Source organism: Mastomys coucha, unplaced genomic scaffold (genome assembly GCF_008632895.1).
Source record: "Mastomys coucha isolate ucsf_1 unplaced genomic scaffold, UCSF_Mcou_1 pScaffold15, whole genome shotgun sequence".
In the NCBI taxonomy this organism is placed as follows: Eukaryota; Metazoa; Chordata; class Mammalia; order Rodentia; family Muridae; genus Mastomys; species Mastomys coucha.
Window position 1 is genome coordinate 144385191 of NW_022196897.1, and position 13346 is coordinate 144398536.

At 42.0% G+C, this 13346-nt stretch overlaps 1 protein-coding gene across 7 annotated transcripts in view; it reads left to right on the forward strand.

The window, feature by feature from the left end:
* Nucleotides 1–2773: 2773 nt before the first annotated feature.
* The window catches only part of Ralgapb (Ral GTPase activating protein non-catalytic beta subunit), a 95578-nt gene continuing 85005 nt past the window's right edge, over nucleotides 2774–13346 (forward strand). For 5 of the 7 annotated variants that reach the window (XM_031372584.1, XM_031372586.1, XM_031372585.1 and 2 more), the window contains exon 1: nucleotides 2775–3043. The gene's annotated coding sequence lies outside the window, so the exon portion shown is untranslated. Of the gene's footprint in view, nucleotides 3044–13346 lie in introns of all 7 variants that reach the window. The other 2 variants (XM_031372583.1, XM_031372582.1) reach the window with 1 other exon arrangement.

Below are 13346 nucleotides of genomic sequence, written 5' to 3' on the forward strand. Positions count from 1 at the left end.
AAAAAAAAAAAAAAAAAAAAGAAAGTTAACCTGAAGGTAGAGGAAGGCATGGGAGGGTCCGATGGAGAGAGGGCAACTAATGGTGCTGAGATGCATAGGATAGGAAGAGTAACTTCTTACGTTCTTCCTTGCATAGTGGGATAACCATGGTTAACAATAATTCATGAAATATTTCAATATACCCATCGAAGAGCAACTGAGCCCTGCCAGCACACACAATGTCTGATGCAATAGATATGCTAATTACCCCGTGTGATGGTCAGTTTTGATTGTCCACTTGTCACAGTCAGAGTCACCTGAGGAGAGTCTCAAGGACAGATTGTCTAGATCGGATTGGCCTGTGGGAATCGTATTGATTAATTGATGCAGGAGGACTCAGCCCACTGTAGGTGGTGCCATTCTCTAGGCTTGGGTCTTGGACTGTGTAAGAGTGAACTTGAAGACAATGTAAACTTGCATGCCATTTCTATCTGCTCTTGACTGTTGATGTGACTGGCTTCATCAAGTTCCTGCTGCCTCAACGTCCACACAAATGATGGACTGTAACTTGGAAGTATGAGGTAAAAGAAACCCTTTCTCCTCTTATCTGCTGGTCAATATTTTACCACAGTAACAAGACACTAAATTAAAGCACTTGGTCTAGTGTTTATTGCTCAAACATGTTTTTTTCAAACTATACATTGTTTGTATATGTTGAAATGCCACACTGGACTTCATAAATATGTATAGTACATCCAATTACTAGGTGTCAATAAAAAGAATATTAAAACATGATTAAATTACATGTTATAGTGTGGAAAAGAATCCCAGTACACATATGTATCTACCATGGCAGTTGAGCTACAGATATATGTGAAAACTTCCTAGCTGGGTAGTTAGGAGTTTTAAAAATTCTATGTGTTCTACTTCTATTCTTTTTTACAATAGTTCTTTTTTTTGTGTGAAATAAAAATGATAAGAAAGTCTAGATGCCTCAAGTTGGAACCGAGCACAACTTCTTTCCCTCATTTAAAAAGGAATGGAAATCTCCCTCCCCATAGTTCCCCTTAAAAGAACTAGGTCTGCCATGAATTAAACTCTCAAGGTGGAGGTGCTAGAGGTATTTTCACTTTTCCAAGCACTTTTTTTTTTTTTTTTTTTGAGACATGGTCTTATGTAGCCCAAGCTGGCCTAAAGCACTCTGTGTAACAAGTTCAAGGATGAATATGCTACTATGTATGGTTGTATAGTGCTGGGAATCAAACCCAGGACCTCAGACACACCAGGCAAGTACTCCACCAACTAAGCTACAACCAAAGTTCCATGTGCTTTAAGAAGGTCCCCAGTCCTCTGTGTCTGTCACTTTTCCAATTCCCATCACCGCTGCTCTTCAACCCTCAGTCTGATCTACCATAGATGTTCAATATTCACAGTGTTAGGAACGTGGTTGCAAGTAACAGAAAACTCAACCGATTGTGGTATAAGTAAGATCCACCATCCTCTTTAAAGCAGGAAAGGAGTACAAGTTTATGCAGTTTCCTTAGTGTGTCGTAAAGAGGCAGGTTTCTTTGCCTTTACATTTTTAGTAGAGCTTTCCTCAAGGTCTCAGAATGGCTGCCGCAGCTCCTGGCATTATATCATGCCATGGTTCCAATCATGAAGTAGGGGAAAGTTGAAGGACACAAGATTTCCCAGCACTTCTTCATATCCTAGGTCTCCCTTGGAACTTTGGTTTATGCTTTATGGACAAGAACTTTGTTTCATTGGTACACTGTCAAGCAGGGGAGGGGCTTTGTTTTTTGGCCTCTGTAGTGTAGAAATGGGAAAGGGGAGAAGGGCTTGGAATAATGACTGAGTTTGCTAAAGCACTTATCAAAAACTATGTTTAATTGGACTATATTGTTTCGTCCACACACTGTCCTGGCACATTGTTACCCACTCCTTGCCCTCTTCCTGTAGGTGAGGTTGTGGTCCTAAAGAAATCCTTGTTTTATCTCTTTTACCAGGGCACCACTTTCTTCTTCACTCCTACTTGGTTCATGCTCTCTTCTGAGGGCGACGGTCACCATTTTCTCTGCTTTCCACACAAACGCGTTCTTTGCACAACCTAACATCCTGATTCTTTCACTTCTGAATTCCAAGGTCAGTCACAAGGCCAGGCCCTCTATGAAGCTGTCCCCATCCCTCTTTCCTCTCAGCCTAACACATGGGGAGTATGTCTCAAATGTTGTTACTTTCTTCGTGGAAGTTGAAACTAAATTATTGACAGTGATACTGTTTGCGAAACGTCCAGTGCATTGCAGGTGCTCGAACTTGTATCTCTCGCTATTAATAGCTTATTTCCTAGATCGGATTCAACTCCTTGATGACAGGTTCTGAATCATCCTTTTAAAGCACACCAGGCCTGACGAGGACATTGTCCATAATAAAGCTGCGCCCATGCAATAAGGGGCTCGGCAAAGAAGGGGTACAACGCTGGGATGCGAGATATTCCTTTAGTCTGAATGGTAGCCAACTTCTCACAGAGAAGCCCCTTACTCTTCTGCACGAAGAACAAGTAGAAGCCAGATTGCTTCTAGAGCCGGCACCGCGATGAGGTAACTACTCTGTCCCTTTACTCCTCCCTCTCCACTGGGAGCCCGAAAGGGGGCGGTGTGGGCAATCGCGCTTCGCGCGGCCCTCTGGGACGGCTGCGCACGCGCAGCTTCCGGCTCCAGGCTTCGAGACTTATTTGACGCTGCCCACTCGGGTCCTTCAGAAGTCTCGGGCCAGCCGCGCCGCGCAGGCGCAGTACTCCCTTCGGCTGGGGAATTATTTGACGCCACCGCCCCTGGCAGTCGGAAGTTGCTTGAACGGAGCCCAGCCGGCCGGCCAAGCGACCGGTGTTCGTCGTCCCCTGGGCGCCCTGTGAGAGTCACTGACGGGTGGACGGACTGACTGCCGGTGGAGGGCCGGCCGGGGCAGTGGCGGCGCGGGCCGGATGGCGCGGGTCGCGTGAGGCGGCAGGCCGAGTGCGGCCCGCGGTGCGCCCGCCCAGCGATGCGGGCCCCGCCCGTCGCCTCAGGTACGCGGCGGCCGGCGCGGTGCGGCCGGACCCTCCCCTCTCGCCGTGTTTTGTTTTTGCTTTTTTTTTTTTTTTTCCTCAGTAGCCACTGAGGCAGGGGCTCTTTCTATCTCCGCTGCTCCCGGGGCCGAGCGTTGGCAGGCGCATTCCTGGGTTCTGAAGTGGACGCCCCGGGCGCGGGAGCGCAGTCCTGGCCCGCGGATTCTGCCGGGTGTGAGCGAACCCAGGAGGGTCGGACTGGCGAAGCGCTCCCCCGGCAGCCTGGGGACGAGGGGCGGGTCTGGAGTGGCGGCGACAACTCCGGGGAGAATGCGGTCCTCTGAGGGGCAGGTGGAGTGGCTGCGGTCCGCTGAGGATGCTACTGCCCGGGGCACGGTGACGCTTGGAGGAGAGTAAACAGCCATCCTCCGCAAACGCTTGCTGTCCGCCAGGCCCGGGCCAGATGGGGAACTTCAACACCCTGCACGGCAGGACTGTTCCCCCATTCTATGGACCAGGCAACCGAGGCCCAGAGCGATCGGGCGCCTCTGGTGCCCAAGGTCATATAGCTGGGTAATTTGAACTCACGCAGCCTTGACAGTCCAGTCCAGGTTCTTAACTAATTAGGTCATTGGATCTCCAACTTTGATGCACGGTAAAAATCACTTGGGGGAGTTTTGTAAAGATTCCTGGTGCCATAGCACCCCAAACTAATTAAACCACCATTCCTAGAGGGTAGGGGGAGACAAATACCAGTATTTTCCTAGTATTTGTCTTTCCGGAGATCCCCCTAGTGGTTCTGGGCTATAGTAAGGTTTGGCAACTGTGAAAGCGTGTAATCTCAGAGGTCCGACAGTGTCTCTCCAGATTATGTGTGCAGGAGAATGCTTGTTAAGAGTACAGATTCCACTGGCAGAGATTCATATTGTCACTCCCTCCCCCTAACACCGCCCCACCCCCCGCACTCTTGTTCTATTGCTGGAACTCAACATTTTTTTCTGCCTCAGCCTCCTGAGTGCTAGGACGGTAGCTGTTCGCTAAGAGAGAGCTTTTCCTTAGTCCACTGACTACCAACCCTTTGGTAGGTAGGCCCCTTGAGGGTGAGACCTAATTATGGATTCTTAGTCAGCTAAGCTTTTAAAAAATGTATACGTCCCTTGCAAAAACTGTTGGTTTGCAGTTTTCCTTAATATACAGCCCTCGTGGCTATGGTTTCTCTAGCCTCTGGACTTTTGCATATACTGTTCTTTACCCGTGTTTTCTCAGCACTGTACCCAAATACATACACTTTCTCATATGCATCATTTCTGTCTGTTGCCTAGCTCTCGACATTCCCTTCAAGACCCTCTGCCTCCCCTGAGCCCTGCCCACCTTGGGCAGAGTGCTGTAGAGTAGCTGACCACATAGTTTTTTGTGTTGTATTTCCAGCTCTTCTGTAAGGTTTTGATGGTGGGGACCATGCTTTCTTGGTCTCTCTTGGAGTACTTTGACATAGAGGCTGACAGACCTTTTTTGAATACAATGTTTAGTCCCTTTATGTCATAGACCTCATGCTGCAGAGGCATCTGTTTTCTATTTTTGTAAAAGATATTTGATGTTCTTAGCATAAAGGTTTTTTCCTTTTTCCTTAGGAATACTCTATTTAGGTTTATTCATTTATTCAGCAGATGAATAAAATGTTGAATTCTTATCCATGACAAGGCACTACTTATGACTATGTTCCAGCAACCTTGGTTGGTTTAGCTGGGTGAGGTGGCACACGCCTTTAATCCCTGCACTCAGGAGGTAGAAGCAGGTGGATCTCTGTGAGTTCAAGGTCAGTCTGCTCTGCACCGTGAGTTAGTGACAGGTTAGCCTGGGCTCTCTACAGAGACTTGCCTCAAGAAAACCTCCTCCCAACCAATCAACACACAAAAACAAACAAAACAAAAACATTGGTAAATTTTAATGTTAACTTCCATATCAGACGATCTGTTCTATAGTGAGAGACTTTTTATTGCCATTGGGGTTTTGCATGTGGTCTTTTCTCATTGTCCAAAAGAAGTCTTGTGTAAATACTGTTGCCTTGTGAGTTTGTGTCAACACAGCAGATGGGATACTTCTCAGTCATAGTTCATCCCATCTGATGGAAGACAGTAAAGCTTTGTATCAGAGCAACTGACAAACTAGGTGTAGTTTATTACATAATGTCTGAACTGCCATTGTTGCACGTTTATCCGTTTTAAAGGAAGTCAGTGCAATAATTCAGGTTGCTTCTGTTTTTAGTATCTCCCCCTTTTTTTGGTAAAATTTATTTTTACGTGTATGGGCATTTTGATGGCATGCATGTTTGTGTACTACTTGGATGTCTGGTGCAGAGGCCAGAAGAAGGTGTCAGAACCTCTGGAACTGAAGTTACAGAGGGCTGTGAGCTTCCATGCAGTTGTAGGAACTTGAATGTAGGTGCTCTGCCAGAACAGCCAATAAGTGCTCTTGACCACTGAGTCCATTCTCTATAGTCTTTTGTTCTTGGTTATTCTTAAAGCCATATGAGATTAAGGTGATTAAATATTATAAGGTCATTATGAAGAAGTTTGTTGAAAATGAAGATTCTCCCTACCCCTGTCTTATACAAGGGCTGTACCACTGTGTCTCAATTGTGTGTGTGTGTGTATGTGTATATACATATATATATTTTTAAAAAATTTAAAATTTTATTATTTTTTCTGAGTAGGATTTCACTATGTAGCCCTGGCAAAAAACCCTAGAAATTGCTATGTAGACCATGATCTTGAACTCATGAAGGTTTGTATGTCTCTACCTCCTGAGAGATTAAAGACATGTGCCACCATACCTGGCTATAATTTTTATTTTTAAACAAGGCTATACTAAGCTGCCTAAGTTGACCTTGAACTTAGTCTGTAGCTTAAGCAGGCCTTGATCTTCTGGTCCTCCTGGCTCAGCTTTCTAAGTAGCTGGGATTGCAGGACTGTACCAGCATGCCTAGATGGGATAGTTCTCCTCAGTTAAATGTGAAGTGTGTAGATCGAATAAAAATGCATATTTCATAAATAATTTTTACAGTGTAATATTGTTAGGGGAAGGTTCTCTTGTCTCACTCATATACGGTCTACTTGGTTTTTAGGCTGAGGCTAATAGAGAAGGTGATGAGATGAAAGGTGTTAAATTTAGCCTCTCAAGAAACTTGGCCTTGTTCTCTAATCAGATACAGAGTATTCAGTTCTAGTCTTGGCATATGGAAGAAAGTCAGTTTTTTAAAGCTTGAGGTTAAAGTTTTTAGTTGACTTGCAGTGTATGGGTGGAAATGTTCACATGCTCAGTTAGTGAGCAAAAGTAGCTGTAGTCACAGCAACCATGACTTTGGCAAGAATTCTGTCTGAATTGAGGGCCCCGTCAGTATTGTTCTGGACATGTACAAGGGTCTTTTAGGCAGAATGAATGGTTCTTATGTAAGATAAGGTTTTAAGCTGGCTGTTCTGCTCACACCTATAATCTCTGATAAAGCAGGGGCATTGGGAAAAGTTTGAGACCACCCTGAGTTGTATAGTCAGAGCCTTTCTCACCTCCTTTTCCCAAGATGTTTTAGAAATAGTGTCTACATAGTTTAAACTCTGTATAGATAAATTGTGCCTAAAGCTTCTAGGATACTCAGGACTGGAAACATGGGCCTTTTCCATCTAGACTGCTCTCTTCCATGTTGTCCCTGCTATTCCTCATGTGACATGCTCTTTTGTTGAGAGGCGGTTAGGGATGGGAAAGCTGAACAGCACAATCTGTATTTAAGTATTTAAGATTAGAACGGTAGTGAATATTTGGTATGTGACGTGCATTTTGTTATAGAAACTGGAGGTGTTGAGTGTAAGACACAGCTTCTATACTTCAGAAGTTCTGTAGTTAGAATTACAATGAAAAGTATAGTACCTTAAGCATCCCTGTCATGTCTGATCAGTCCAGTACACTGTGTTCTAGTTCTGTGTGCCTACTAAATACTTGAAATGCAGTAAAGGAACTGAGTTCTAAATTTATAGTTGCCTGTGACAGTAGACATGACACTGGGAATATCAGTCCTGAACAGTTGTGATAGTTCTGGCTGGGGGCTAGGAGTGTATTTACATTTTCTTTCATAGACTAGCAAAAACCATCTTTTTTTTTTTTTCTTTTTATTTTTTAATCTCTGGGAAGAACTGCAGGCAGAACTTGTCTGTCTTCTGTAATTCAAGAGCTTGATAGGATCCTTAGCAGTTACAGTCTATTGCATAGGTGACACCATCCTTTTTTTTTTCTTTTAAGTGCCATCTTGATGGATGTTTGTCTTGTAGAGTCATTAAGACCCCACCAGAATTAAGAAACATGGTTCCTTCTGTCATAACATTATATGGATGAATTTGTGTGCACTTGTGCCTTAAGATGCAGTGATACTTTCTTTATGAAGCACACTGCTACCCTTTACCCTGTTTTAACATGTACCTTTATATTTATTTCCTCAAGTATGTTGTTGACTTAGGCTGTTTTATTTGATCCTTCTCCCAAGTCTCTCTAGATAGGCACTGAAGGTGCGCACCCTGTTTTAGAGACAGGGAGACTGAAAGTAAACGTAGAGTGACATGTCCAAGGTCATATGGGAGGCACAGAGTCAGAAGCATTGGCCCTTGAGGCAAGAGGTAAAGTTTCTTGTCCCAATGTTGCAGTTAACCTGATGTGACCCTGAATGAGTGGTAGTCTTATTTGTGTCTTTTCCTAATGGCTAGTGAGTCTTTCTAACTTAAACAGCCTAAGGTAGTTGTTGGAATAAAATGAAGTAACCTTTGAAAGTTCGTGGAAATTGGTCAATTATAGTTACACAAAGGCACGTTATTATCAAGTCAAGATCTCTGGTAGTTCTAATCTGCTGCCTTGTAGCTGATCACATCATTGATCATATTAAATGCTATTTTGTGATGATGTCTCATTGATTTCTGTCATAATTATTATAAAACTTTGTCTTAGTCGTTGTGTTCTGTTTATAGCTACATATCTAAACTCTAGGACAACCTGATAATACAGGTGTTTAGTAATATTTGCTTAGTGATCTAACCAATATCTAGATTTACTCCAAGAAGTTTGCAAACAATTGTTCCTTATAGTTTAACTTGAAGCACCTTGGGAATAGTTATTACTGTGGTACTCACTGTGTTTGCTGTATAGAACACATATGATGACTAGTGTTTGAGTCAGTTGATGTGACTAATACTAGATTGTAGCTTTTGTGGGTCACCACTGTATTGCTTCTTTTGGTTGTTGTCATTTAGACTGAACTTACATATGGGGTGCTTACAAGCTGTAAGCTGGTAAGCAGCACAAAGTCATACAGTGGCAACCTTTAGAGAAGATACTTGGCAAAGGGTTCATGTGGAGTTAAGAAGGAAGCTAGTGATCAATAGGGTGCACTTTATCTGTTCCTATAGTATTTACTTCTAGCACAACTCCCCACAGCTGCTCACTCTAATACCTAATCCTGTGTAGAGGTGTGTGACAGTCTTGAACCCACACTTGAGCCCCTGGACTATCTCTGTATTAGTATTTAGGAAGTGGATTTACTGACTTCTTACCAGATGATTATTCAGTCTCTGTATTCCACCCATTAGTTCTGACAGATATGGTGTGTAGAATTCTTCTGGAACACAGTACAGGAATGCTGGTGTTGTGATTGCAGAAGGGGCAGATGGATTGTGCCTCTAGGGTATATCTTCCTTGAAGGGTAGCTTCTGGTTTAATTTTCTGTATCCCATACCTGCAGTTGGATGTACTTGCACTTTTTCTTGTTGCAAAGTTTTAGTTCATGTGGACACAGTCTGTCTCTAGTTTTTTGCGTTTATTTTTTAAGTGAGTGAGCGTATGCCATTGTGCATATTTGGGTAGAGGACAACTTGTAGGATTCTGTTCTCTCTTTTTACCACGTGAATCCTGTGGGTTGAATTTAGGTCTTAGCCTTGCTGAGTCATCTCACAGGCCTTGCCTCCACTTTTTACTGAATTAATTATAAATCTCTAATCCTGCCTTTCAAAGCCCTTCAAAATTGGGCATTGCTTACGTTTTAAAAATTACTTAATGGAAAAAAAAAGTATTTATTTTTTTTTTGAGGCAAGGTCTCACTTCAAGCCTAGAACTCACTATGTGGACCAGGCTGGCCTGAACTCACATGGATAGACCTACCTTCACTTTCCTAGCTCTGAGATTAAAAGCATTTTCAAACAAAATCCTATTACCGTCTACAGTATAATCTTTTTCCCTTTCTACTCTGAGCATCTTGTTCCAGATGTGGATTTGTTTTAAAACATTAGAAAAATTTTGTGTGTGTGTTTGTGTATCTGTCTGTCTGTCTGTCTGTCAGTCAGTCATTGTGTATGTCTGTGAGTATATATGCCATAGTTGTGCAGGTACCCATGGAGTCTAGAAGAGAGTATCAATATCAGATTCTTGGAGCTTGAGTTACAAGCGGTTGTGACTTGCTTAATATGGGTGCTTGGTTTGAACTCGGGTCCCTTGGAAGAGTGGTAGGTGTTTTTAACTGCTGAGCCATTTCTCCAGTCCTGTTTATTTTTTGTTTTTCTTCTTATTTTTTTTTAAGATCTATTTTATTTATTTTTATGTGTATGAGTACACTGTAGCTGTACAGATGGCCGTGAGCCATCATGTGTGTGGCTGTTGAGAATTGGACTCAGGACCTCTGCTGGCCCCACTCGCTCAGGCTTAATTCACTGTAGCTGTCTTCAGACGCAGCAGAAGAGGGCATTCGATCTCTACGGGTAGTTGTGAGCCACCATGTGGTTGTCGGGATCCGAACTCAGGACCTTTGGAAGAGCAGTCAGTGCTCTTAACCGCTGAGCCATCTCGCCAGCCTCCCCCCCCCCCCCTTTTTCTTTCTTTCTATTTTTTTTTTAATAGAAGGATCTTCCTGTGGTAGCTTTGAACTTGCTGTCTTTGCCTTGGTCTTTCAAGTGTTAGAAATACAGGTGTGTACCATTATACTCTATACCCTGTTATTACTGTCTTTTCTTTTATGGTTGTGCTTTCTTACTCTCATTCCTATCTACCCAGTTTTCTTATAATCAGTATCCAATTTGTATGCTCCATATCCTTCTTGTACCCTGAACCTACCTGGTTTTCAGTTCACTCTCTTTGTATCAAGAGTAGTCTTTTCCCTGAATTGCTATGGTTGCTTATAATTTTTGCATTTAGCACCTTAATATCCTAATTTGCATCATAGTTATTGTGTGTTCAACTGTAACCTAATTGAAAACAGGATGTGGATCTCTTAGGCATCTTCTTGGTGTTAACACTGTCCATTGTATGTAATAGATGGTTAATAACTATTGAATGAGTCAACTTTGTAATTTCTTTCTTTCTTTTGTTTGTTTTTTGATTTAGGATTTCACTGTGTAGTCCTGGCTATCTTGGAACTCGATCTGTAGACCAGGCTGGCCCCAAACTCACAGCCTTCTTGCTCTGGAGGGCTGGGATTAAAGATGTGCATAATCATGGTCTGACTCAATTTGGTGTTTCTGTTAGTGACTGAATTGTCACAAGCAGTCAGGATGCTGACATTTTTGTTAATTCTCTGACATGAAGATTAGCATAAATTTATTGTATTAAATTGCAGTAACAATATTACTTTCATCTTTCATAGTACGTCTTACTTTTTATCTTTCTAATCTGAAGTCGTACATGTTTGCCTAGTTGTTACTATGATATGTACTTTGCTCCGGTTAATAGCTACTGTTCACTGGTCCCTTACTATTAACTAGGACAAGCCCCCATATAACGTTTAATTCCCAACACCAGTGAAACAGGCTATTCTCCCTTGAGCTTCTTTTGTTTTTGGTTTTTTTTTTTTTACAGTTTTAGGTGCTCAGACACAGGGGACAAGTAACTGCTTAGGGACTGAAGAGATAGCTCTCTCAGGTTAAGAGCACTTGGAGCTTTCTTCCCTCTTTGGGTATATGCTAGCTGCATAGACATACATGCAGGCAAAACACCCATGGGTATAAAACAAAAATAAATCTTAAAAAAATGATGACCTCATGTTCTAGCCTAAACCTACTCAATCACAGTTTCTAAAGTTAAGGCACAGGAAATTGCTTTTTTCCAGCCAAAATGTCATAGATAATTTTTATGTGTATATGGGATTTGATAGCTAGTATAACTTTTTGAAAATAAAAAAAAATTGCTTTCTTAAAGCTTTCATTTCAGCTGGTATTGGTGGCGCACACCTTTAGTCCTAGCACTCAGGAGGCAGAGGTAGACAGATCTCTGAGTTCAAAGCCAGCCTGGTCTACAAATTGAGTCCAGGACAGCCAGGGCTATTACACAGAAAAACTCTGTCTAGAAAAGACATACTTTAGTAAAATAAATGGAATATTTACTAAACTCTCTTTCCCCATTGGTACAGCAAACCTTGACATTCTCAAATATCTAATATGTGATGTATGTAAGGAGTTGAGAGTTCTACTGAAGACTGAAATTTCCTGGTGGGGAACCTATGCACAACTATTGAATAATTGAATGTGAAACTTTATAATAAACAGATCAATAGGCACTCAGAACAGGGAGGAGCTGGTTTTTGGAATCAAAATTTTAGCAAAAAGGAAATATCTGGGCTGGACTTTGAAGGGCGAAACTTCATCATACAGATTAAAATTACCAATAAGAGAGGCAAAAACAGTTCTAGAGAGTTGGCGAGATTGGTAGGCTTGAGCAGTTATCACTAGTTCTTTGAAGCTGTAGCTTGGAGGCAGGGATTGTGGGACACAATGTTGTAAGCAGTTTCAAGACCTGGAATTGTGGCTTAGTGGTAGAGGAGTTGCCTAACATATGCGAGGCCTGGGGTTTGATCCCCAGGATAGTATGTAGACAATTTCAATGAGATTTCTTTTTTATTTATATGTAATATATATATATATTTAAAAAACCCCTTCCCTTTCTCTCTCTTGCTCACTCCAGCCCATAGGTTCTTTATTTGTTTCTCATTATGGATGGTTGTGAGCCACCATGTGGCTGCTGGGATTTGAACTCATGACCTCAGGAAGAGCAGTCGGGGCTCTTAACACTACTGAGCCATCTCACCAGCCCTTCAATGAGATTTCTAACCAGTTTTATTTATACATTTTTTTAAATTAGAGAAAACCCACACATTCTATGTAAAAGAACAAATGCCTAGAATAGCCAATAAATACTTTAAAATGAATGATAGAGATGTTCTTTGCAATTATAAAAGATTTATAAAGCTACTGGAATTAAATCATGTTATTGGCATAGTACATGACAAAAATGCTACTTCAATTTAATGAGATAAGGATTTTTTAAATTGAAAATTCATACAATGTATTCTGATTATGGTTCCCCTCCCTCATCTCCTAGATATTCCTTATCTCCTGACCCATCCAACTCCATGCCTTCATTTTCTCTTTAGAAAAACAAACAGGCAAATAAAAAGGGAAACAAATCAGAATATAAAAGGTCAAAACAAAATGAGAAAGCTTAAGAAACACACAGACACAGATAAAAAAACCAAAACCTATAAAACACAAAATCTAAAACTGTAACATACAAGCAAAAGACTAGTAGCATAAAAATGCCTAGTCACAGCAGTATGAGACAAGCCATTCCACACAAGCGTCGTTGGGTTTGTTCTTGTTTCGGACATGAGGCCTACTGCTCACTGTGGTTTATATACCTGGTAAGACTCCATTGGAGAAAACTGGTTTTTCCTTTACAAGCTGTTGACAGTTGGAGAGAAACACCCACATCTGATCAGTGTACAGAAAGTGAGACTCTTTGGGCCACTCAGTCCTAAATGGGATGTCTTCATCAAACCCTCTCCTCAGGGCTCAAGAATCTATGCAGGTGGAAAGATTATAGGAGGCAGAGGGATAGAAGACACTAAGGATGTGTTTTGAATAGATGATGCCAAATCCAATTGCCCATCTGAAAGACAACCTTTCTTACATCATTTGTAGAAGTAAATTCCAAATGAGCACAAAACTTAAGTGTGAAGAACATTGAAAGAAAACTTAAGAGACTGTATGTGCACATAAAGTCACCCTTAATTAGCATCTTACTCCATCTCAAATTTGCTTTCTGTCTTAGGACTTTTGAAGGGGAAAAGTCCTTATGTTGTGGGAGAGTTCTGGATTTTTTTTTTTTCATCTCTCCCCTCCCCCTCTTCTCTCTCCCCCCTTTTTTCTTTCTCTCTCTCCCTTTCTTTTTTCTCTCCCTCTCTCTCCCCTCCCTCCCTCTCCCTCTCTCCCTCTCCCTCTCCTTCTCCCTCTCCCTCTCCCTCTTTCCC